Source organism: Astatotilapia calliptera, chromosome 7, assembly GCF_964374335.1.
Source record: "Astatotilapia calliptera chromosome 7, fAstCal68.1, whole genome shotgun sequence".
NCBI lineage: Eukaryota > Metazoa > Chordata > Actinopteri > Cichliformes > Cichlidae > Astatotilapia > Astatotilapia calliptera.
The window spans coordinates 36,924,399-36,949,494 of NC_137428.1; the positions used below are offsets into that span (position 1 = coordinate 36,924,399).

Sequence of the window (25,096 nt, forward strand, 5' to 3'; positions counted from 1 at the left end):
GGTTGAGGATCCAGCATGCACATATCTTACTGCAATCAGCATACATCCATACTTCTGTTGATCTGGCCAACTGTTACATAACGTGGATGTGCTTGTTATTTGTCTGCCTGAGATGTAGAGGGACGGGTTGCAGATGCTGCTCCAAACAGTTTTTCTAAGTCTATTCATGCTTCACTGAAGATGACAATCACATTCAATCACGTTAAAATCATAACTTTGCACAGTAAAACTCAACAAAAGCCCAGAAAAGACCAATAAATGTCTCCACACACCACTGGCAACTTTACACCAGGGAATTACGTGTATTAAGATTATGAGGTTAATGGCTTTTAATAATTTCTAATAATTTTCATTAGAATAAGAATGAGTCAAAAAGTATGCTAGTGTATGGATGTCTCCACTGATGGTAATTAAATTACACAGATCACCATGTGCACAAACACATAAATATACCTAATTCATTAGAAGAGCCATTAACTTTCACTTTCTCTCCATTTCCCTCCACTCCCTCTTTTGGGAAATCCAAATATAAAGGCAGGCAGGATCCTGTTCTTTTTCCAGCAGAGCCGCTCCTGTTATGAGATACAGCAAAACTCCCACAATTATGTTTCAGGTGTGTGACAAAACACCACAAACCAACAGAGGTGTTTTCCACCCTCACTCATGTGGTGAAGTACCACATAGCAGTAGATTTCAATCAAAGAAATTGGTGGGAACCTAAACTCTAAGATTACTGATACTAGTCAACATGTAAAGAATAAATTGTGAATTTGATCTATTCTGTCATATAATTTCCTGCACCAATCCTTCAGTAAACACTGACTTTAATGTTAGCAGATTCATTTTTTTAGAATATTAGGTTTGAAAGTGGGTGTTTTCAGTTTGTTTAAGTATGTCACTCTAAAGGGTTTAACGTGCAAAAGGACTTTTTTTGTTTTCACTAAGCAAACAAAACAAAACAATGAAAAAAAACTCATCATCTCCAGATGTCCTTACTGCAGAAATGAACCAGAGAGAAAATCTGTCAACAACTAACCTGTCATAGCGTGATACAGTTTCAACAGAAATAAAAAAACAAGCTACTCTCGAGAAAACTGGCCTGTCAAGATGACTGTTGAAATCTTTATCATGCATTAATATGTAGGAGGGTAATCAGGATAAGCCAGTGTTCAGGCCAGCAGTCAGTCTACAGCCCCGTGTGTAGGGGTGTAGAGCCTTACTTCTTAGATAGGTTGCTAATGTTTTATCTTTATGATAACGTAAAGATACAGGCTTTGACAGGTTAGTTTCTTCTTTTAAGACGTTAGAAGAAGCATCATTTGTAGAAGTAAACTACCATGATATAAATACCTCCAGTGCCAAGATGATGAGAACCAGTGTTTCATTTCAGAAAATGAGAAAAGTTCTGACAAGAATGTAATCACTCTACGTACTGTCATATAAACCTACACAGTGTTATTGCATGAACATTAACTAATGCTTCCTGTAGGAGATTAGAGGTGCAGGGAGACCGGTGATACTTTGGACAGCCAAAGTCACCAGTGTGGAAGAAGAAGAAATTCTCACTACCATCAGGACAATAAACTAGAAGTACTTTGATCATATGATGCAACAAATACCATCTATTGAAAATATTTCCGGAGTGATTTAAGACATAACCCAGATTGCAGAAGAAAATCCTGATTCAAGAACTTAAGCCAGTGTCTTGGACTGAACATACTAACATTGTTCAGAAAGGTTATGAACAAAAAACAGATAATGGTGTTGCTCAGCAGTGTTCTTGAAGTTACAAGGTGCTTGAAGATACAAGAAAACTCAAACTTCATCAACTATCCATTCTTCTCAAGTCCAAGAAACAAGAAACTAAAAATATGCTCTTTGAAAGGAAACACTTTCACAACTCCTAATACCAAACCACAAAAACTATTTTGACTCACTGTGTTCGTATGTTGCTGAGCTCTTGCTCTGTCCGTCTCTGCAGCTGCTGGAGGTGAAAGGTCAATTCTTGGCTCAGAACAGCAAATCCCAGCAGTCCCTCTTTTCCTGTTGTGGCCTCACACACCAAACCCTGAGATGGAACAGTCATTAGAGCTTTCAGGTGCCACTCACTAGTGCTAGTAAATTTTTCTCGTTGGCCACCAGCAATATCACAAAAAAAAAAAAAAAAAAAAAAAAAAGACAGGAAAACCTCCAGTTTCTGCTCAATCTAGGAATAATATTTGCAAAATTTCCTCAGAATCTATTTGTATGATGTAAACTCTGGGAACAAAAGATAATATGCAACAATTTCATACTAGTCAACACAACTTTAATGCGAACAGAGGAAAACATGTCAAAAACATGGTGTGTTGTGAAACCCACCATGTTAATCAGATTGATAAAGATTATGTAGTAGTGATAAATAACTTTTCATCTGGGACAATCAGGAAGTTGTAATATTGAACAAAATGTCTCAACCTTTACTGAACAATATATTTCATGGTGATATTCAAATCAAACTATATACACAATGAAATCAAAGAATGCTGATATAATTGACAGTCTCAAAGCCAGCCTCGGGCAGCATAAATAAGTGTACTCCATTGTTAGTCCCAAACTTGGATGGTTGTATGAGGAAGAGGATCTAGCAAAAAAAAAAAATTCCTGCCAAATTAAACTTGCAAATCCAACCATTATGCCCCCCCCCCCCCCCCTTCCCCTTGGGAAATGAGGGAGCAGCCAAAAGTACTTTTACTTTGGTTTGTAGCCAAACAGCTTTAAAAAGCTAATAACCCCATTACCCTTTAGCTATAATTTTACCCTAACGCTAACATGCTAACAAGGCTGCTAAACTACAGCTCAGTTTCCCAGCCACTAATTAAGCCTACTCCGAGATTAACATTTTCTTTTAGTCTAAGACTAGGCTTAATTCAACTCTGGGAACCAAGCAGTATAACCTGCTGATACCTTACAATGAGCATTTCATTCAAGGCACCATAGTGGTGATGCCCAGAGCTACTACAGTAGACAACAGAGTCTTAGTTTTGTTAGATTACAGTGAAAACCTGTTTACCATTTAATTAGGCGGAAGTCCACTAGGACATAATCTTTCCACCAGTTGATGCTGGCACCACACAATGGACAGATCATACAGACAGAAAAAGCAGTCAAGGTAATGAAGTTGGTACTGACATATCCTGGTCCATTTGTGACTATTTTTATTCAGTTATTGTCTCGGATCCACACACCCAGCGTATGAACTGTTTTATTTAGTATAAGGTGAGGTAAGAAAAATTCTTAACAACTGAATCTCAGAGAAACTGCTGACAATTAAAAAAGACAAAGCACAGATAAGCCACCTTATAAGTCATCCTATATATTTAGTCTGCAGAGTACTACGCAACAGCTCTCAGAAGTCTCACTTTGTCAAACAGAAGAAGGATGAATCACCAGGCATGAGAAATACAGACAGACGAGAGGAGGTGAAAAGAAATGGACTGAGACCCTATGAGTACATAACAAGTTGGAATATAAAGTTCTGGTTGTGAGTCTGAACTTGTCAAGGTGACAGAGTCCTTCAGTGAGCGGCTGTAGGCTGAAAGACAACAGACCGACTGAGTCATCCTGGCAGAACATGACGATCACCCTCATCCTCCCCTTCGTCTGTGTGTCTATGTGTCCATGTGACTCAGTCTGAGAGACAAACTGGCACTATGTTCACTCAGCAGCCAAATCTGATTTGTTTTTCCCAGATATGATCTTTAGTCCTCACTGTCCACAGTGAAAGTGACTAAATTTCTGAATCAGAGTTCTTCAGCTGAACAGAAAATTAAACTAACTTGTGTTACTTTTTGACTATGAATATCATATATGTGGTAATCTCTAACAGTGCTCTCTACCATGTCATGTCATTGGGTAATACACTTCATCAATCAGTTTTATGTAAGAGCACAGGGTGGAGGTGATAAAAAGTTAAGATCTTCGAAATTCCCGGTAGGACTGGCTGGTAGCACATCTGCATTTATGAAACTATGATCATAAAAAACTTCAGAGTGTGACATTAAAACCAACTGACTAGCTTTTCAAAAGCGGGTTTATCTCGATTGTTCTTTTTTTATTATTTTACTTTCTGCAATTAAGGCCTCAGAGTAGGGGAATAAATCGGATTTGAGCTGCCTGTCTGAACATGGCCTCAGGAGACATCCACAAAGAGGGAAAGGAAGGGAGGAGGAGAGGCAGACAGAGAGAAGCGGGCCCAGATTCCCACAGAGAAATGAAGGGAAGAATCAAGCCAATGGCATAAAGAGAGTGGAAATAAGAAAAACAAACCCCCATACAGACTGTTGGGAGGAATGCAGTTAAGGCAGTGTTGTGCAATTAGCCCCATACCCTCTAGCAAAGACTCATGTTTAACAGACATTACGTTAAAATCGAAACTGCCAACTCCAGCCAACATCAAGCATAAAATACTTGATGCCTCAATAATACAGGTGATAACGATCTAACAGGGCTTTTTTCAGTGGTGGTTTTATGTTTCAGATCCTACGGCTGCTGTTCTACTGACCTTCAGACAAATTTATAATGACTTCACTCATGAAAGATGAGTTGTGCATTTCATCATATCTTATACTTGCATTGTAATTTTTGTTATATTATAACGTTAACCCTTGTTTTACCCTTGTATAATTCATATATTATTGTTTTATTGCTTATATTTTATAACAGAAACCTTTTCATTTTTATATTTATATTCTTCTATACAAGTTTTACTTTACATTACTTTACATTAATTGGAGGCAGGTTTTCTCTTGTTTTGCCATTTACCTGATCAACAATGGATGATTCTAGGATGTGAACTTCTTCTTCTATTAGCTGCCGGAGTTTCTCCAACGAAGCAGGAAACTCCTCTTTGTTCCGCTGGAAGTTTGGAGACTGTAGAGAGAAGCAGAGCATTTAATCATCTTTCATCTCAGCAAATGTCACACAGTAAATCTGCTGTATCCTTAACAAACTACGGCTTTTGCAGCAACCAAATACCACTTTGAGTCTGAATGCTAATAGCTGCTATTACAGAGAAAGACATTCTGCAACTAAAGTGGGCATTTAGAGTAGAAATTGAGATTAACTGAAGGACAAACGGTTCTGCCTGGAAGACAAAATGACATTGTGAACTGAAATTAGAACAACACCCAATTAGCAAGGCACGCTCCTGTGATTTTTTTTAACCACATGAGCTCATTTTCATTTGTGTGGAATGAAGAGGAGCAATGGGAGAGAGGAAGGCTGAAATTTATCAAATCCTACCCTCCGCAGTGAACGCTGAACCTCTAAATTCAATTTTGACTTCAAAGTTATGCACTTTTGAAGCAAAGACCGGATATACCAGCACGCAACTGTTTTCCATCTGTAACACAGAGCATGTAAGCAGATGATCAAATAAAATCAGACAGAATAAAAAGATCAAAGCGCTAAAAAATAAATACCCCATTGTGCTGCTTTAGATAATTTGACTCAACATAACTGAAAACAAAAGATGAAGATAAAATTATCAACTCCATATAAAAGATGAACACCAGACATTTCAGAAGTGCATTCTTTCTAATGGCCACCAGGGGATGAATCCTCTGGTTGCAAATAGAAATCTGATTATACTGGAGTCTATGAGAAAAGGGCCCACTTCTCACTTTATTAATGGTCGCAGTAAATGCTTTCTTGATGAGATTATGGCTTCAAATGCTCGTTTCAAGTGTTCTTTATTGTGACATAATGCTCATTTTGTTAAATATGTTCCTATTTAGAGCAAAAAAGACACAACCAGGCAAGTAATTTAAGGTTACAACTTTTCATTATATAGCTAAAATTTTATTTGGTCTTGTCAACAGTCTCAGATCTAGATAGTAATAAGGTGGCTTAAATAGAAAGTCTAATAGTTCCAGTTCTAAATACTGCATAAAATAAAAATTAGCCCTTGCCTCAACTGAGCTGTTGCGCTGACTAGCAGACCTCCAAATAAGTACACATGATAAAGCAAATTGTCAGATGACATGCTCTGTAGAGCTCCTGTCCTGTCCTGGAGGAGAGGTCACATCTCTGTGTGTCAGAATGTCAGCTACACGACTCTCTTTTTGTCTTCACCTTGATGGATTACCCTACAAACCTACAGAAAAATGATTGGCAGTATATCAGCAACACAAACTTGAAAATTCCCCAGTGGAAAAGCTGAGCTGGTACAAAAACATTTAAAGTGAAACAAATAAGCTATTTGTAATAGCAAAAGTGCAGAACCTCTTAAAATTGTCTAAGTTGGTTTCAGTCTTTAAATGTCAAAGTGCTCTGTAACATAAACTCAGAAATATTCAATGTTGTTCTGAAGGAGAGACATATAATGGAGGTGTTGGTAACAACACAACTTTGCCTGTTGAGTAGACTCTCACCCACCCACCAGCTTCAAAACCCACCACAGAGAGCCATTGTCAGACTGAGCTGAAGCAGCGAACCTCAGTGACTCATATGTACATTTTTAACTTAAATGAGAAAATCAATCTTCATACATATATAAAAACTACAGATGGACAGCGGCAATTAATTCCGTTCCTCGCCATACGAGTGGATGCATTCATAACATGAGTGGGCTGGTTGTTCATGACACCAAGTCTGTGTTGTCTGATTAAAAGCAATCAAAACAAGTCCATTGTATTTTAATCCCTCCGAGAAAGATTATATGCGCTGACAGGAGCTTGGGAGAGCATAGAGACATTTTTAGTTGTTAAAAGACGACAGAAATAGGAAAACCATTCTTGGTTTACAGTATTTAAATGGTGTGTGACATTCAGTGGACCCAACAAAGTCCTATTCTTTTCAGAAAAAGTAATTAGAAAGTAAAATATAATGGCTGATGAATGTGGGACGCTATAATTCTCTCCTCATTACTGTACAACCCTTACTCCTAGAAATTATGTTTATATACTGCTAATTTGTTTTTCCAATTATGCTTCCCGACAAAACCTAATTGGCGAAACAAATTAGTCATATATAAATGCTGCAACTGTAAGAATAATATAACCTCACACTGTCTATGGTCTTAAAGAAATGTTTAAATACATATTTGAGTAAAAACACAAATGGTGTTAATACATAACTACATTTTAAAAATATGATGGCTAAGGCCTTGAGACCACTGGATAACCTGCTAGCAACCAAAAATCACTAGAGAAAAATTTGTATTCCTGAACCAAATGAGAAGTGGTTACGTGAGGTTTTTGGCAATCCCTAGGTGGGAATGATCACAAAGATATGCACAATACTCGATCTAAAACAACCTTGCAATTAATTTGGTCACTAACATGTTGCTCAAGTTGCCTCTAGTTTGCACAGAGGACATCAACTTGTCTACAAACACTCACCAAATATTGGCCAAGCAATTTAAAATTGTAAAAAGTGCAAAACAAACAAAGCTGAAATGAAATGAAAGTAAAATTTGCCACTTTTACAACACACTGGTTGCAGCAGTAAGGCACAACTTTTACTTTGAAGACAAAAGTTTCAAACTCCTTTTCCAGTTTTTATCAAACTTGAAATTTCACTACTGCTCAGAATGTAATTGACATCGTCCACAAACACTGCAGGAGACAATCTACTAGCAACCAAACTAATCACAATTTGATTTTTTTATGCAACTCTGTCTCCGATTTCACCCGACAACAGAAGTGAGAAGACCTTAAGAGAAGTGTTTTGGGGCGTCGTGAGGCTAGGCTACGTTAGCCATTTGCAGCTAACGTTACATTTGCAAAGTGTTACAAGCTACAATTTCACTGCTGGAAAGCAATTTCACTCATTCTTCGTTGATAGGAAAGGTACACTGTGAACAGGTCACCAGTTTGTTGCAGGGCTAACACATAGAGACAGACAATGGTAGGACTGAACTAAGAACCTTGTTTAGTTTGCTAACCACTGCGCCACCGTCCTGAATAAAGCAAAATAAATAAAAGCTTAGTTTTAGCTGAGGCTTTATAATACTGAATTTAAAAGCTATTTCTAGGCTAGCTAAATAGCTAATTTGACAATCACAATTTATTTTCCCTTTCAATACTAACAGGGCAGCAACGTAGTGAAAAAAAGACCACTGAAAATTAATGTCATTTACAACCTCAAGGAGATAGATCCACTGGCAACATAAAGTGGGCAGGTCCAAGTAAATCTTTCTCAACTCAGAAACAAGCAATCACAGAGACTTTTAATGTGAATTAAAGAGACAGCTGATTGACATATGACAAGGTACTAAAAAGGTTAGAGGGTTACGTAAGCAACCAAAGCCCAAAATGTCTGCTTGCAAGAAACAGCGAGCAAAGCGTAAAAGCAAATTGCTTCCTTTGCGGGCACCCCTTGGTAACTGACCAAGTGAGCAAACATACACAACTGTCACTTGTGAAATGTTTTTTGTAGCTAAAAAAAAAAAAACATTTTCTGAAATGTCTCACTCTGAGGTATCTCATCAAATATTTATCACTGCAAAAGATTCAGTAAGGTAAATTCTTCATTGATTAAGCCTTACATTTCAACAAACAGCTTCAAACGAGCTGCTACCAAACTTGTAAAACTGAACTCTCTTAATTATCTCACACTTTAGCTTTCAGCTGTGAAACATTTCATAAGTACTCACTGCAGGACGTGGAGAGAGAGAAGTGCTCATGATGACAGACGGGCTCAAAACTCATTTCCTGACTGAGCTCAGACCACAGGGGGGTTCTGTGTTTGCATGTGTATGTGTTAGTGGGTGGGCTGCACTACTGTGTACATGGAGATGACCCTAACTACAACCTCTGAGACAGAGAGGATGAGAGAGTGTTAGAGAGACTGGTGGAGAGAGAATGTGAGCTGGTCAGTTAATCTCCAGCCAAGGTTTGTCACGGATTGTGGGCTTGATTGATTAGCTCACTCAGCCTCTTATGTGTGTGTGTTTGAGGGCGATACAGAGGGAGGAAAAAGCTCTAGACTTAAAACTTTGTTACAAAACTTCAGCTAAACCAGTATTTAAATTGTAATACACGTTTGGTCCAATTTGTAAGACAATGCAAGCTTTAGTATCATGGGTTAGGCATTTCAGACCTTGTATTTCATATGCAGATCAGTTTTTAAAGGTATTATTTAGATATCCTAAAGAGTACAAGAACCCATGTCACAAATACCAGTTCCTGCCCTGACCCCTCAAAGTCAGGGGGAGTCCCCAGGGTGTGTCTAGGTGGGGTCTAATGACTGTAGCAGGTTAAATAGACACACCTTTATAAGTATGCAGGTATGAGGAAGGTGAGGCCTTCTTCCCAATACCTCTGAAGGCCTCCCCCTCCTTTTTCAAGACTCTTTAATCATATGCACACAATAAGATTTAAGCAGCAAGATTAAAAGTCCAGACCTTGCCAGATTTTGCAGTTGGACTGAAATTATAAAGTCCAGGTTCATCCTTCAGAGACAGTAATAAAACTGGCTAATGTCAGGGCAAAGCCACTTAATGCGTTTCTGTTCCTTGTGTAAATGTGTGTAGATTTTATCATAGAGGTGGATCTAAAGGAACAGTCTGCTTACCTTATATCACTCCTCAGGAAAACATGAATTTTTACACTTCATCAATGCCAGCTCCAAATTCACTCCCGTTGTACGTCTCTGTGTATCAGGTGGCATTTCTTATTTTGTCTCTTTAAGGTTGTCGGTCATGCTTCTTTTGCTTTTTGCATCTCTTTGTAGTCATTTCAAAGCCCTCTGTGCTGATTTTGCTTAAGGTCACTTTCTATGTCTTTCTGATCGTTTTGCTTCTCCATGTTGTCAGTCTCCCTTTGTGTTTGTAGTCATGTGATTAAGTTTACAAAAAATACAAGCAGCCACTTCACGCATGGCCCCCTTGACCCCTTCCTGCACTCGACTGCTTTTAAAAGCTTGTTTCCTGAAAACAGCTGCTGGAGGAAATTGACTTTAGGACATTAAACCATAAATTGTAAACACAAATGTGCTATTAAACCAAACCTATATGAGCTAAAATAGGCTATAAGCCTGCTGAAGCTTTACTCTGACTCTGATTTAGTCTTGGCCGATTCTGTTAAAAAAAAAAAAAAAATCCAGAACACTTTTACTCATAAATGAGTTAGCTCGAATTCAACTAACCTGCAGTCCAGTGTAGAGTTGAAATCATAAAACCTTCAACCTAGTCAAGAGTTGTCCCTGCTCCAGGAGCATATGAAACGCTGTCATTAGTGAAAGTAAGATTTTCCTGATAAGAGTGTTACTTTCCCTCTTTTCAGATCGCTTCTAAGATATTTTTTTAAGATCTCATTGTTTAAACCAATAATATTATGTTATGTAATCAGGTGAGACACTCTACCACCCACAGGAAGTTATGAATCACGCATCATCACCTTTGTCATTGACACTAGCTCTCTTAATATTGAATATCATGGTGAATAGTTGCTTATTCAGAATGAATTTTCTTTTTGTTTTTTTTACAATTTTCTTTTTAGGAAAAAAAAAATCTTAAAATCTGTAAGTGAGGCATTTTATCAGATAAAAGGGTCAGAGGTCTATGGGCATGCACTGTCACGATAACTGCAGATATTTGTTGCTCAGCAAGCAACTATGTCTGTACACAAGGAAACCTCTCCTACCCAGCACGCCTTATTCATGACTCACAGCTCTGGTATGTCACCTTGTGCACTGATGCACTTTGAGCCACCAGAAGCTTTAAACTGGGAGTGAACAGCAGGCGACGCCTTGCAGTAACATTTACTGACGAGGAATGTTTCATTATGGAAACAACTTTTAGTGACGAAGTTCATTAACAGTGTAACGATTATGTTAATTTACAAAATTGCCAAGTCATGTGTTTTTTCTTTAAATATAGTCTGGTTAACTCCTAATGCTAAAAATGTCATTCTAATTTTTCAAAATAAAGACCTCCGTCAGATAAAACTACATTTATGTCTTTAAGTTTAAGGCTTGTCTTATAATTGTTAATACAATTTACCAAATTGTTAATAAAATTTACCAAATTTCCCCTTGTAGGACAATTAAAGGATTATTCTATTCTATTCTAAAATTGTAGTTCTGTCAAAACAAAACTGTGAAGATGTTTTCAGAAACCTAACACTGCATCTGAAAATGAAGAAGCTAAGTGGTGAAATTCTCGTTTCTGGATCTTTCCTGCTGGCTGCTAGCACATTAAATGGCCTATTATGTTTAATGTAAGTCCACCAGATAGAACCTGTTACTTCCCACGCTCTGTCAAAAACATTGTTTTTACTATACACAGTGAAAATAGAAAGTTAAATTCCCGACTGTCATCCATTATGTATTAAAAACTACAAAAAACATACGTGTTTCAGTTGTGCTGAATTTAACACTTCTGCCAACCTGATTTCTAGGGGAAACGCCTACAATGGGTACTGATCTACACCACAACAGACATTTCTACTGCATTTTTGAACTCCATTTCTACTCAGCTGGACTGCGAACTGGAACAACTGGGATCAAACAATGGAGGAGCAGAAATGCAGAAAATACACAGCGGAGGACAAGGAGGTCAACATAACTTTGACCAAACAGAGTGTTTAGTCTCTTTGGAAACTTTCGGAACTTATTTAGAAATTCAAGTTCAAAACCAACCCAGTACTGAGGATTGTAGTTGATTCATTAATCACAGCTAAACCTTACTGGACATGCAGTTCTTTCAATTCAATTCAATTTTATTTAAATAGTGCCAAATCACAACAAAAGCCGCCTCTTCCTCTCTCTCTGTAAAAACACCAGCAGTATAAAACAGCAGAACCAGTTTGTCTGTACCCAATGAGGTGAATAAACAAAATACCACCTCTCCTGTATTTGCCCTCTTCCTGTCACTTCCCCTTTTAATTGAAGCATAGGTGGGCCTGTCCCTCTGTAGTTAACAATTAACTAATCAGATCTCTTGTCACCCTGACGTTAACCATGTCAAACACAACAAAACCACTATGCCCCCCCATTTCTTGAAAAGTGCTCACACACACAGTTTACTAGGTGATGTTCAGGAAGCACTTTCTAAACTGAGGGAAAAGGAAAACTTTATACATTTGTCAAGTGATGATGTGAAAATAAAATGTATTTGGCATCTTAATGCAGATGACAGCTTAAACTAGGGAACACTTAATTAAAGATTACCACAACATGTATGGAAAAACTGTGGCAGATAAAGTGCCATTACGGAAAATAATCCACCATCTTCCAGTAACTTCCTTTTTTACCCTAATGCACGACCTACACCAGACTGATTAATGGTATGTTTTTACTGCATACAGGTATTACTCTGGGTTATTTTAGGGTTTGGCACAATACCACTCTCACCACCACCCAACCGCATCGCAATGCATACACATGCACAGGTGTGCAGGGCTGGGTGTGCAACCTACTTATGATGAGCTCCTCCCAAAGACTCATCCAAAAGAAATAAAACCTCTGTGAGCTGTCGTCTGTCCGACAGTCAGGGAGAAAAACAGGTAGAGCAACACAAAGACACAGCAGGTAGACCTAAAGGAAACCAAACATGCAGTGGGAAATTACACACTCAGGGAGACAAGAACATAAAACACAACCTTGTGTCCTATTGGGAGTGTCCCCGATTAGAAGAAGTGAAAGTACCAGCCTTTAGTTTGAAAGCTAAAAATAATAAATATATTTAGATTTTACAAATAATGGGACTTTCCACGACTAAAAGCACAATTAGTTGAAAATAACATTATACCGTATAACTTCTAAAGAACTGGACACAATCCAAGACCCACACGGGCGACAGATGTAAAACACGGTTCTGTTTGCACTACACAGGGTGGGTCCTCGAATGTGTCTGCATGTTTATTTGCGCAGTCATGAGTTTTGGTCTGCAGACAGACACATTATAGGTGAATGATTACATTTTACCACAGATTTACACAGATGTTTGATTCTATGTGAACCGTCCAACAAAATGCAGACAAAATGCTTAAAAAAATGTCTTTTAAGAACAACAATAAGATAAAAATAACAGCTAATGGACAATATGTGATTCAAGAAGAGATTCTGATGGGCAGTCTCACAGCAATCCTTCAGAGGCTCAGAGAAAAGTGAGACGCCCCTGATGAAGCACTTGTAGAAGTTAATTATGCATAGACATATGACTTCATTAGTGACTTTATGCAATAACTCAGCTAGGCCATCTAGTAACGTTTGGCTATGTGATGCATGTAAAGTCATTTATTTAAGAGTAGTACTTAAAACTACTTGGATAGCCTGAATCTCTCAATACTGACCAGTCCAAATACAGGCAAAGGAATATGCCTGACCCAAATTATGCATCGTTGAAAAACATAAAGCCTCACAATTCAAAAAGTGTAAACCATTGTACGATGCAAATACTACAGTGAGAACTGTTCCATAGTTTGTCTTAAGAGTGACTACCCAATAAAACAGCACTTAGTGTAGTGAGCAAAACGCTTCAAGGCTTTAAGTAAAAGAAAATTATTTCACACATCTTTCCATTTTATTTAAAAATTATTTTTACTATAACATAAGAATTACCAGTACTTCCACCTTCTCATCTGAATAGTTTTTGCTGCCCATCCTTAACCAGATACTAACAAGGTGGTGGCAAAAAAAGGCAATGACAACGTATGACCATAATGAAATTAGAGCTTTGCAACACAGCAACATGTAACGTAATGCTCATGCCCTATCAGAATTTAGGGTTGACTCTTTAAACAACAAATAGAGTCAGCCTAGCCCAGTTGGAATAGTGTGTTGGATATGTTATAATTTCCAGTCTTTATGTCATAAAGACTGTTTTCCATCCCCTGTCAGTGTTTCTAGAATCAGATTCTATTTGTGGTGGTTGCGGGGTGGTACGTGTGTACATGAACGTGCGGTACACCTACGCTTGCTTAAATGAGTTACAAACTAACACTATATACATTTAATGAGAATAAATAACAGAGGAAACGCCAGCCATCTCCCCCACTTCTTGACAGATTTCAGCAGCTGGTGATGGCAGCTCGTTTTGCTCTGCAGCTTCTGCGAGCTCGGTTTAGTGGCACATGAACCAGCTCCCCACCTGCCGAAGGTTCTGGTTAGAGTGGTCCCTGCAGCTTGCAGCAGATCTCCAGAGCAGAACAAAGACTACTGTTGCCACCTGCAGTTCACAACAATGGGCGTTGGAGATTGAGCTGAATGATGTTGACAACCACCACAAGGGTGACCTGGCTGAAATGGGCCAGAGCTAACAGGTTAGCAACGACTGATGTTTGAAAATAAGAGTGAGATGGTTATTGAGTAGTAAAGTGGAGGCTGGAGGCATTCTTTAGTTCCAAACATACTTTAGTGGCCTGCCTATGTGTGAGAAAAAACCCCAACAACAAAGACTTTCCATTTGGCATGAATTTGGTATGAAGGTTGGATAAATGTGTATTCTATTTGGCTTACATGCCTAAGGCTAACCACACAGTAGTCTCTTCCAACTAACAGTCAGTGGGGTGCATTTAAAAAAAAAATTAACCTTGATGAAGTTGGACAAATTGGTCATTTAGAAATTTGTCAAAAATGCTGCCATTGTTAACATAATCTAGCCTCTGGGAGACTAATCTGATGCTTTTAAGCTGATTTGCTGAAATATATTACTTCCTTTTTGCTTCAAAGCTTCAGTTTTACTGCCCTTGAATAGTTTAAGCAAAGCAAAATCAGTTTTACCCTGAAAACAATAATAAACATGCCAATTAATAAGAAGCTAACACCACGTTCAGTACAATAATTTTTTACTCTAGAGCCATGATGTGTAGGAAAAATATTGCACTTGTTGACAGAGTAGAAGGATATGCAAATGATAAACACTTTCTTTTTTAAACTCACTTCACTTTCTCATCTCCAAGTTTAGTTTCAAAACTAGAGCATCCACAACAACAACATGCACCAAGCACTGCAACTCCCACCCAGCACCCACCCAGCCTGCGCCCACTCGGCCCTCCGATGAGGCTTAATGAGTAATAAGCACTGGGTGACCACAGTCTTGGAGTCAAGCCAACTTTCCCAGATGCTAAATTGAAGCCTGGAGGTACTGCATAATGCAAAACAACACTCATTAAAACTTGCAGTGAAAAAACAAAAACAAAACACAAGGAGCTATAAAATGCAAAAATGCACTGAGATGCATTCGAGGAGAAGCTCTGTAGCAGTTTCTAAATGATGTAGATGAATAATTAACTCTCAGGTGTCCATTAGCGGAAGAATTTACAAGATGTAGAAAATGGGTTCCAAAACACGCTCATGACCTTCAAACCGAAACCATTTGGCCCGAGCACTATGTTATGGAGGCGAGTGTGAGCTTTGGAAAGGATGATGAAATGGAAGGAAATCAACAGCAAAAAGAGCGACGTTTCTAGAACCAGAATGTGAAGCTTTCCCACTTCAGCTAAATTATACAGTACTGCAGTTTTTCTTCTTATTGAATTTACAAATGGATAGTGTAATGGATTGCATTATAGTAAGTTATTTTGATAATCTCTAAAAGCAATTCAGTTTGTATGGTGTCCACAGAGCTTAAAATCACTACCCTGTCAGTGATTTTAAAACTTATTTTTTGCTAAAACAGCAGCCACAGTGGCAACAGACAAAAGAAATGTGACTGCTGAAAGCTACACTATTACACAGCTACATTTTTAATATAATGTAATGATAACAAAAGGTAACAACAACATTAGAAAGCAAATTCATAGATCTGCAGATGACCCATGAACACAGAACTGGAATCAACTTAATGTGATGTCCAAATTGGAACTACAATGAGTTGTAAATACGTGTTCAAACAGTGAGGCTATTAGTACCTGTAACTGATTACTTTATCTTTTACAATGAATACGTATCTTGAAAAGGAGAAAAAGAAGAAATATGTGTATTTGTTTGGTGTTTATGAACATCTGTTTTTCCTGTCTTTCTATATGCAGTAACCGATGAAAATAAAGAAGAATACCATGATAGGTTTTCGCTAGTACACATTAATACCTCAAAAAATTGCAATCCAATAAGATTCTGAAAGGGCTCATTCCACATGAAGAGTATTTTTACTTTAAGTATATTTTGATATTAAACCTTTTTTTTTTTAAAGTAGGTCTATGAACTGTAGCTAAGAGTGCAAATACTAATAGCTTTACTGTTTTCAGTATATTCAACACAGCAGTTCGCTTTATTCATTTCATCATTTATTATGGTTTTCTTTGTCCCCTGCCCCTGCTTGTTGATACTCTCCCCTGTATCACCTGATTAAAACACAGCACTGGTATGGCCCTTGTCTGTATGTTAAATATTATTAGTACAGCTGAGAGGCTGTTAGTTTAACCTAGCATGAAAACTGTAAGCAGGTGACTACTGACACATATACCTGCAACCCAAGTGAGTACAAAAGAACAGGAAGTCCTCGAGTTTGTGTTAAAGTGGTGCTGCTGCAGTCTGCAATAATGGCATTATGAAAGACAGGTTAAACTTATCTGCGTTATAAACAGCTCAGTGAAAGAAAGTGATTTTCTAGGAAGTCAGCCATCTTGACCTTAGACTAGTGTGAAGTCATGCGAGAGATATATCAAAGAAAGGGGAGTTTCTACCTGCAGGACTGATACCAGCACACAGTGCTAGTCCACCCGCAGCTCCAATAAGAAAAGTAATATTTGAATTACATAGTGTTACTAAAACGAGGAGATCACAACATGGTACCAAATAGTTTGCGTGTGTGTGTACGTTCATCTTGTCCTTCAAAACTCACGCCCTGATTCCTAACATACCATCTCCTTCCTGCTGCTTTCACATGATTCACTGTTGACTTGCAGTTTGTGGCATAATGTCACATTCAGTCATGCTTTTATGTGACTCCTGTGTGTGCATAATTAAAAGATTGTGAGCTAGAACAAGCCTTATGTTAAGATGCCGTATTTTTAAAATAATGTTGTTGTTGTTTTTTTTAAAAAAAACAACAACAACATTATTTTAACATTTTGATGTATTTCTACACTGAATCATCCTGGAACTGCAGGCTTAGAGTTGTGAAACTGATGAATTGAGTGAGTAATTTGTAATGCATAAGCACATCTTTATTTTCACTTCATGGAAATAGTAAATAAGTTTTTTTCCCAGTGTCTCTCTTCTCTCTCACACATGCACAGTAGCTCCACGTCTTTTATTGAGCCACCAAACAATCTGTTCTATAGAAAGGCAGCTAGCACAACACTAAATGTCATTAATGAACATTTCTTTAAACCACAGTGACTAACTGCACAGAGATCTTTTTTCTTCTTCTTTTTTTTCAGGGGTTTATAAAAAATTCTTTCTTCCATTGTGTTAATGATTGATGGGCACCAGATGCCACTATGGGGTGTTTCCCATACCAGACAGCTTGACATTTGATTATAATAGGAATGAATGTTGCACACAATAGGTGGCTTGTTGTAAACCTAGGGGCAATAGAAGATAAATAATTATACTGTTTTGTGAAGCCGAGCTATCATTCCACAAACTTTCCAAAAGAAGATTCTAGTTTTTTGAAACTAAGTACACCCATGACTTAACAGTTTGTAGAACCACATTTAGCACCTATAACTTAGAGTAACTGCTTTCTATATGACCTTTCCAGTCTCTCACGTCATTTCTGGAGGAATTATGGTTGTTTTCTTTACATCATCGCTTCAGTTCATTGAGGTTGTGCATAGTTTGCTTAAAGTCCTGCCACAGCATTTCAGTCAGGTTGAGCTCTGGACTTTGACCGGATCGTCACATCACCTTTTCTTTTACAGCCATTCTGTTGTAGATTTGCTGTTGTGCTTAGGATCATTTTCTTGTTGAATGACCCAATTGGGGCCAACATGTCAGATAGCTGGTCTCACACTTGACTCCAAAATACTTTGGTACACAGAGCAGATCATGGCCAGCTGAGTGACAGCTGGCAGTAGTTTGCGGTGTTGATATGCTGTGTTTGGTTTTGGCCAAACATCTCCACACCAGTCTTCTCTGTCTGAAGGACATCGTTTCATGAATCTAAACAATACTGCCATGTTTTTCTTAAAGAAAGGAAGTTTTCTCCCGGAAACTCTTCGAAATAAGAAACACTTGATCAGGTTTTTTCTAATTGTACTGTCATAATCGTCCCAGGAGTAGATGTTGGAACATCTACTCCTGGAAGGACTGTGGTTAGTTGAAAGCTACAGACCATCACACTGCCAAAACATCTGCTGTTATACAGGCGGTCAGACTGTTTTAATCAAGTGCATTTCATTAAGTGGAGAATGAATGATTACTAAGCTGCATAAAAAGACAACGTAATGGTTTTTAAGGTTCAGGTATTTGACATATTGTCTCCGTCAGGCTGCTGAACATGTACAATCACTTCTGCAAACACAAGTGAAGCTTTAGGAAGAATGACAGCAAACACAGACATACTTTGAATATCATCTGACAGACAGCACTGTGAGCAAAAAAGCATAACAGCTATGGGAATGCACCTCAATAAGACAAGACACTTTGGTGTTTTTCGTCACCTAATTGCATTCACCTACCTGTGCACAAACATGACACTGAAAAAGTGCATAATTACTTTCTTTAGAAGATCAAAAATACTGATTATAAATGCTGAGTATGTGGATGTTTGATTGGAATATTACCTTAAGAAAAGAAAATAAATAAAATAAACCTTTTCCTGAAAATTCAAGGAAAAAAATGGATTAAAACATTCTTGAATTTAAATTTGTAACTGCCCTTTCTAATAAAAATGTCAAAAGTTGTCACCAAAGATTTGACATCAAGTGAATTTCTGAATGCTGATGTCATCATTCTTACTTAAATGGCATAGCTAAACGTTAAGGTAATGGAGGTTTCGGCAAATGAAGTAGTCACACACAAAGACTTGTATCTACAGGTGAGAAACAATTTCTTAAAAACAATGACATCATCTATAATCTCAATTATTCTCGCACACACCCAGCTTTGTGAAAGTTGGGATCGTCTATGAGACTGTCCCAAATGGGCTTGGGAAACTGTTCACAATACAGGCCTTACTGATATTCTTTTTTTTCTTTTTTTTTTAATTTCATTTGTTTTTAGTAAATCTCTTGTGCAGTACATTCTAGGAAAACGTATCCAAGTGAGCCAGTTCTGATGTGTAATTTATTAGTTCCCACAGTCATTTGGAGCTATAAAATCTCGATTCAGGCCACATCAGCATGTGATGTGAATGTAGCCTTAGTGCTAATGTGTTCAGGATTAGAAAGCACTGATGAAAATTATATACATCCTTATTAATCTTTATATAATTTGCCCAAAACCATTTTTTCTTTCTTTAATTTGATGTCTTGAAAAAAATCATTTTAGTTTTTGATCAAGACTTCAAGGATGGGATGAAAACTTTCGTCCAGTAAATGCACATCAGGTTCAGCATGCTCCAAAATGAAAGTCAAACTGATGTTGCAGATGTCAATTCAACATCACTTTGAGCTACTTCTTTAAGACTGCTTGGACGTCCTTATTAGACTTCCTAGTTAGTGTTTAAGAAATGCTTTCCATAATATCTTTTTTCAGTTTGAAGAAAACAAAATAAACATTACCAATAAAGTTAATGAGAAACAATTGTCAGAGTTTCAGCCATGTTGCTATGAAGCTTTACTTGATTGTAATTTTTAAACTAAAGCCAAGTCTAAACCCTCAAACAGCACTTTGTATTTATGAAAGCCAAAAAAAGACATTTTACACTATACTGTAAATGCAAAAGCTCCAAATTATTATCAGCTCATCACATAAATTTTAATGTTAAACTGGCTGCCTTTTCACTCAATTTCACTCCAGTCATTGTACCTGACCATTTTTGGATAAATGTTTCTTTGTTTGTTAAGCCACTCAACACTAACCGATGAATCATTCAAGCATAAAAAACGCACTTAACACAAGGGATAAACCAGTGTTGTGTCTATACATAACAGACAACTTAGCAACGAACCAATTCAGAAATCTATCTTTAGCCACATTATTTGTCCTCATTTCTTTAGCTGAATGTCTGGAAAAATGGCAAAGATAATACAGTGTAAGGGGGAAAAAATATTATTTTTACACCAATAGGTGGTATCTCAGCATGGCGTGCAGTGTTTCCTTAAAACATTCGGGGAAACTGGACAAATATAGGACAAGAGAAGTGGCAATCCTTCCACTTCCTTATGAAAAGAAATTATCTACCACAGATAAACAGTGTCTGAAATTTATGCCCTTAAGAAACAGGGAAAAAAATCCAGCAAAGATCTTACACAGAATTTGAGATTTATTTTTATTTTTATTTTTTTTTACAATCTGTTATTCTTTGACTTGCATTAACACTTACTTACACAACATTTTAACCCATCTCTACTCCATTACAAACAGTGACAAGGCAAGAGAGAGAGAGCAATGAGAGAGTGTAGGGTGGGTGTGTGCTGAGCAAAACTGTGAAAGAGATCAGTTGTGTATTCTTGTTGGTCTGGTTCGTTAACTGCCTGGGCTAGAGTCAAGTGAAAGAATGTAGTTCCATTAAAACGCATTAAAGAGAGAGAGGATGGGTCTGCGAAGGACAGAGGCTGGATACAGAAACAGGTTGAAGTTGTTACACATGATTAAACTAAATGTTTTTGTCCCATACATACACATGGTTGAGTTTGAAAAACTGATGAAAAGGAAAAACTGAAACATCCAAAAGATAAGAAAGTGGTATTAAGAAACCAAAGGAACTGGGTGAGAGTGAAAGGGGAGAAAGGGTGACTGAAACAGAGAGAGGTATGATGAATTGTTGGAACATTCTCAGTGAGAAAAGGGATTAAGTCAAAATTTGACATAGAAAAAGAGAGAAATACTGCTGCACAATATGCAATGACTAATGCCTTGTGGGGTGTGTTGGGTCAGTCATTGCCTTGGTTCAACCCTTTTTAAAAACATGTACATATTGTCATGTACATTGTGTCTAGACTAAATGAATCAATGTCATACACACATCATATATATATATATATATATATATATATATTATATCAGAACATATACATATACACACACACACACACACACACACGCACACACATATATAGTGTAAGCTAAAAGCTTTGGCAGCTTTTTAAGCATGTACAAAAAATAATGTAACATATACTAGAGTACTGAATACAACAAAACTAAAAAGCTTAACTTCTGGCATGCAAGAAAATCCAAGTCATCATTTACACAGTGTAAGTAAAATAAAAAAAATAAAAAACAAAAAAACATATATACACACACACACACTAAAAACTGAAGAGTCAAGAGTAAAATAGTGCAAAATTGAGAGTAACAGTAAAAAATATGTTAGATAACAGTGAACGAAAAAGCACAGCTGTGTAGGAGATGAGGGTGATCAGAACAGAAAAAGATGGAATGAAAGATAAAGACATGGAAAGTGAACTAATACAAAGATACTTTAGCTAAGCAAGAAAATCAGTAATGCTAACAGCTGGCAATAGTTTCTGCATTCTTCAGCCAAGAAAACATTTACACATGAATGACTGCAATTTTCCTTAGACAATTGTGAAAAACCAGCTTTAGAAAGCACATTTTACATTCTGAACACAGGACAACAACACCGATATTTAACACATAACTGCGTAAAGCTGACTTCATTTTAGCCTGCTAGCACATCTCTGTGAGGCTGACATTTTCTACATTTTGCAACATATGTGAGAAAACAGAACTTTCAGAAATATAATAATTAATTGTATGTGCTTGACGTCACCCTTTAAAGCAACTCATGTATAACTAATATCCCTGCTTCTTAAGCTAGCTGTCAAGACTGTAAAAGTAGCTGCGTAGCAACACGCTCGCTGGCCTGCAAGCTAAAAACAAAAGAAACTAGAAAAAAAATACAAAGATATAAGCTCACAATGGCTATAGGAACTCACTTATTCCTTTAATTATTGTTAATGTGATAAAATAATATCGATTTGTGGCGACTATTTCACAGAAGAACTAGCCTAACAACCACTGCTCTCTCTAGCCTGTTGTATCTTCTGGCTTAAAACTGCCATAGTTCTCACTACTGTTGGTGTCTCCAGGACTGTGTTTTACTGTGATTACACACACGCACATAAACACACCCACACAAACAATCACAGCTTGTAATCAGTCGCCCAACTTAATTCTTCAACCAAACAGGCATGCAGGGGTAGAGACCCAGTTAAGAACAGCATGGTTTGGTTAGGTGTTGTTATTGTTGTTGTGACTATTACTAATTAAGTGTTAAGTAACACAGCAGCTCCACGTGGAGTCAGTAAAAGTTCACATAGCGCCCTCCACCCAGCTGAAATAAAGATAACATCTCATCTCTGTTGGCCTCTTATCAGGGGGCAGAGTACTCTTGAGAAAATGAAAACTGTTAGATATCATCAGTATTAAAAAAAGAAAAAGGAATTTTATTGTCAATGCCTGACACGAGTTTGATCTTGCAGAGACGTAGCTTAAAGTCACTATTATGGTGGATAAGAAACTGTAAAACTTATATTTTCATGCCACTTTACAACATTGAGATTTCATGGAAGGTAGTATAAACTCCTCACACTATACTTTCTGGCCATAAGTATGTAGACACAAACTGCACACAGCACACCCACAATACACATGAAAACTGAATCTGTCATTCCAAAGCCACAGACACTAAATGCTCCTCTAGCTCAGACTCCTAAAAGGTTTCCACATGATTTTCCAGTTCATCCTGAAGGTGTTGGAAAAGACCGAGGTCAAGGCTCTTTGCATGTCAGTCAAGTTTTTCAACACTGAAATGTGTAATGTAGCTCAACAGTGAGAATGAGCCCAGCGCCTAATTTTAGGTTGTTTCATTAACATGATACAAAGCAAGGACAAGCCTGTAGTAACCACTTTTGAGTCCACGCTGACTTTGTATAATACGATGTTACACAATTGCACTATGTTGCACTTTATATTTCATTCTATAATCAAATTTAAAGTATTTAATATTGTATTGAATTTTTTTTTTTTTTTAAGTAACGGTATCTGCATTACTTACACGTTTCTCCACAGTATTAATACACTACAGGTATTACAACCTGCATACCAGCACCATGAAAAGTACTCAAGCTCAAACACAGACTGCAGTAAGGCAGGCCACAAAAGTTGAGGACTATTGATTTCTGGTAACATTATCACACTAATGCTGATAACTCTGAACAGCTCTTACATAATGCTCCTGGAACAACAGTAGCTTTAATCCTACTTCATAGTTCTTCAATCACCATATTAATTGCCTATTCTTAACAGTCTTCCCTACCCGTTTTTAAGTCACTCCTGAAAAAGCAGCTCTTTACCCTGGCCTTTGACACCACATGAGATGTTGGTTTTTATTTATTTATTTTTATTTTAGTTGTTTTTAGTTGATTCTGTGCTGTTTTATCTTGTTTTCTTTTTTAATATAGGGCTATTTTAATTTTTATGTATTATGTGTTATATTGATTCATTTGTGCTGTTTTCTTTTATTCTATTGTTTTTAACTTATTTTCTGTACAGCACTTTGGTCCTGTGCTGGGTATTTTAAAGTGCTTTATAAATAAAATTGGATTGGAAATTGGATTATCAAACTGTACGGTACCTTCTCTCCGTTTACAATGCCTGTCTCAAGATTCATTATTTGAAGATCTACATGCTAAATCAATCATTCGGAATGTTACTATGTACTTTGGCTGAATGTATGAAAGCCTGCATCTCCATTTGCCGCAGGCTAAACTTTAAAAGTTTAGCTTAACTATTTTTGCGCACAGTTTTGACCTGAAGCAGTCTCTGTGCTTCCCTGCATCAGCTGGATTATCTGTTCCTCAGCCCTATCCTTAAAAAAAGACTAGTTTTTCTGCGATCCAGTTTGAGGAAAATAGCCGTGAACTCTCTTAAGTGAAAGCAGCGCATTTCTCACCCGAAATCAGTGTCAGCAAAAAAAGCTGTACCAAAGCGCTCCCATTAAACTCCAACAAGTGTTCCTGGTAAATTATGAGCTTCTTACCTGTTCCTCCTCCTTTCTGCGGTGCTCTGATGCCGACTGACAGCCTGCTGAGTCTGCCTGACAGGAGTTTCCTTGTGGGTGTGGCCAGAGTTACACCTGCCGCACACCGGAACGTGCGTAATGAGCCCAGCTGACTCACGCAAAGTCGCCCGGGAAGGGAGGAGCGAAGGTTTGAGCTGGTTAAACGTTACATTCTCTGGCAGAAATCCACGAGAACATTTTTGAGAGGCATGAGAACGAACTCACTCTCTGTCTTTGACACCATTTTGGGAAATGCAATGCACCATGGGCAGCTTTTGCAACTATTTCAGGAATGTTTCCTTCCCTGGGGACATTGTGGTTACCACCTTCTCCCTCTGATGACATTAAGTGACATATATATGTATATATCTTAGTTCCTTACATACAATGCTAAACAAAATCATAAGACCACCATCCAGTCAGCTGTAAAGTTTATAAATGAACAGTATTGGTAATTACCAGAATGATTTTTGTAATTGTGTGTCCACCAGTATGTACAAGCTCTTTAACTGAGATAATATTTTTAATGCTTTAATATAATTTTTGCTGCCATTCATTCATTTTCCAATTCACTGTTTGAAAAAAAGGAAATAAGATTTTAGTGATTGAGTCTTATGCTCAAATAATTTTTCACTGATTCAGAGAAGTCAGGATTTGGGTTGAAAAACATGAATTCAGTTTGTTATTTGCCTGACAAATAGCAATTATAATTTCTCGTTTTAAACAAGTTTTTGTCAGATTTCTAAAATATTTGTATTTTCTTCTTTTTATGGTAGGTGGTCTAATGTGCATTTGTAAAGCATTTAAATCCTTACCTTTCCCTGACAAGAAATGCCCAGCGCAAAGCCAAAGTGCAGTCCCTTATGTCATGCTACAGCATATTATTTTACCTCTAAACCAGCTTTCTGGTGTTTTCTCTATTGAAGTTAGTTCTGGTCACTGGTTTATGGTTTTAAATCACTTTGCAATAGGTAACAATGCTATGTAAGGATAGTGTTTTTGTTGACCCATTCCATCAGCAGCTTTTATGTC

General features: G+C 37.4%; 1 protein-coding gene across 1 annotated transcript in view; it reads right to left on the minus strand.

Annotated features, from left to right (window-relative positions):
* Positions 1-24,129, minus strand: part of LOC113026066 (uncharacterized) — a 53,270-nt gene extending 29,141 nt beyond the window's left edge. The window contains exons 1-3 of the mRNA XM_080304496.1: positions 24,044-24,129; positions 4,804-4,911; positions 1,938-2,068 (exon numbers count right to left, since the gene is read on the minus strand). The gene's annotated coding sequence lies outside the window, so the exon portion shown is untranslated. The remainder of the gene's footprint in view (positions 1-1,937; positions 2,069-4,803; positions 4,912-24,043) is intronic.
* Positions 24,130-25,096: the final 967 nt, after the last annotated feature.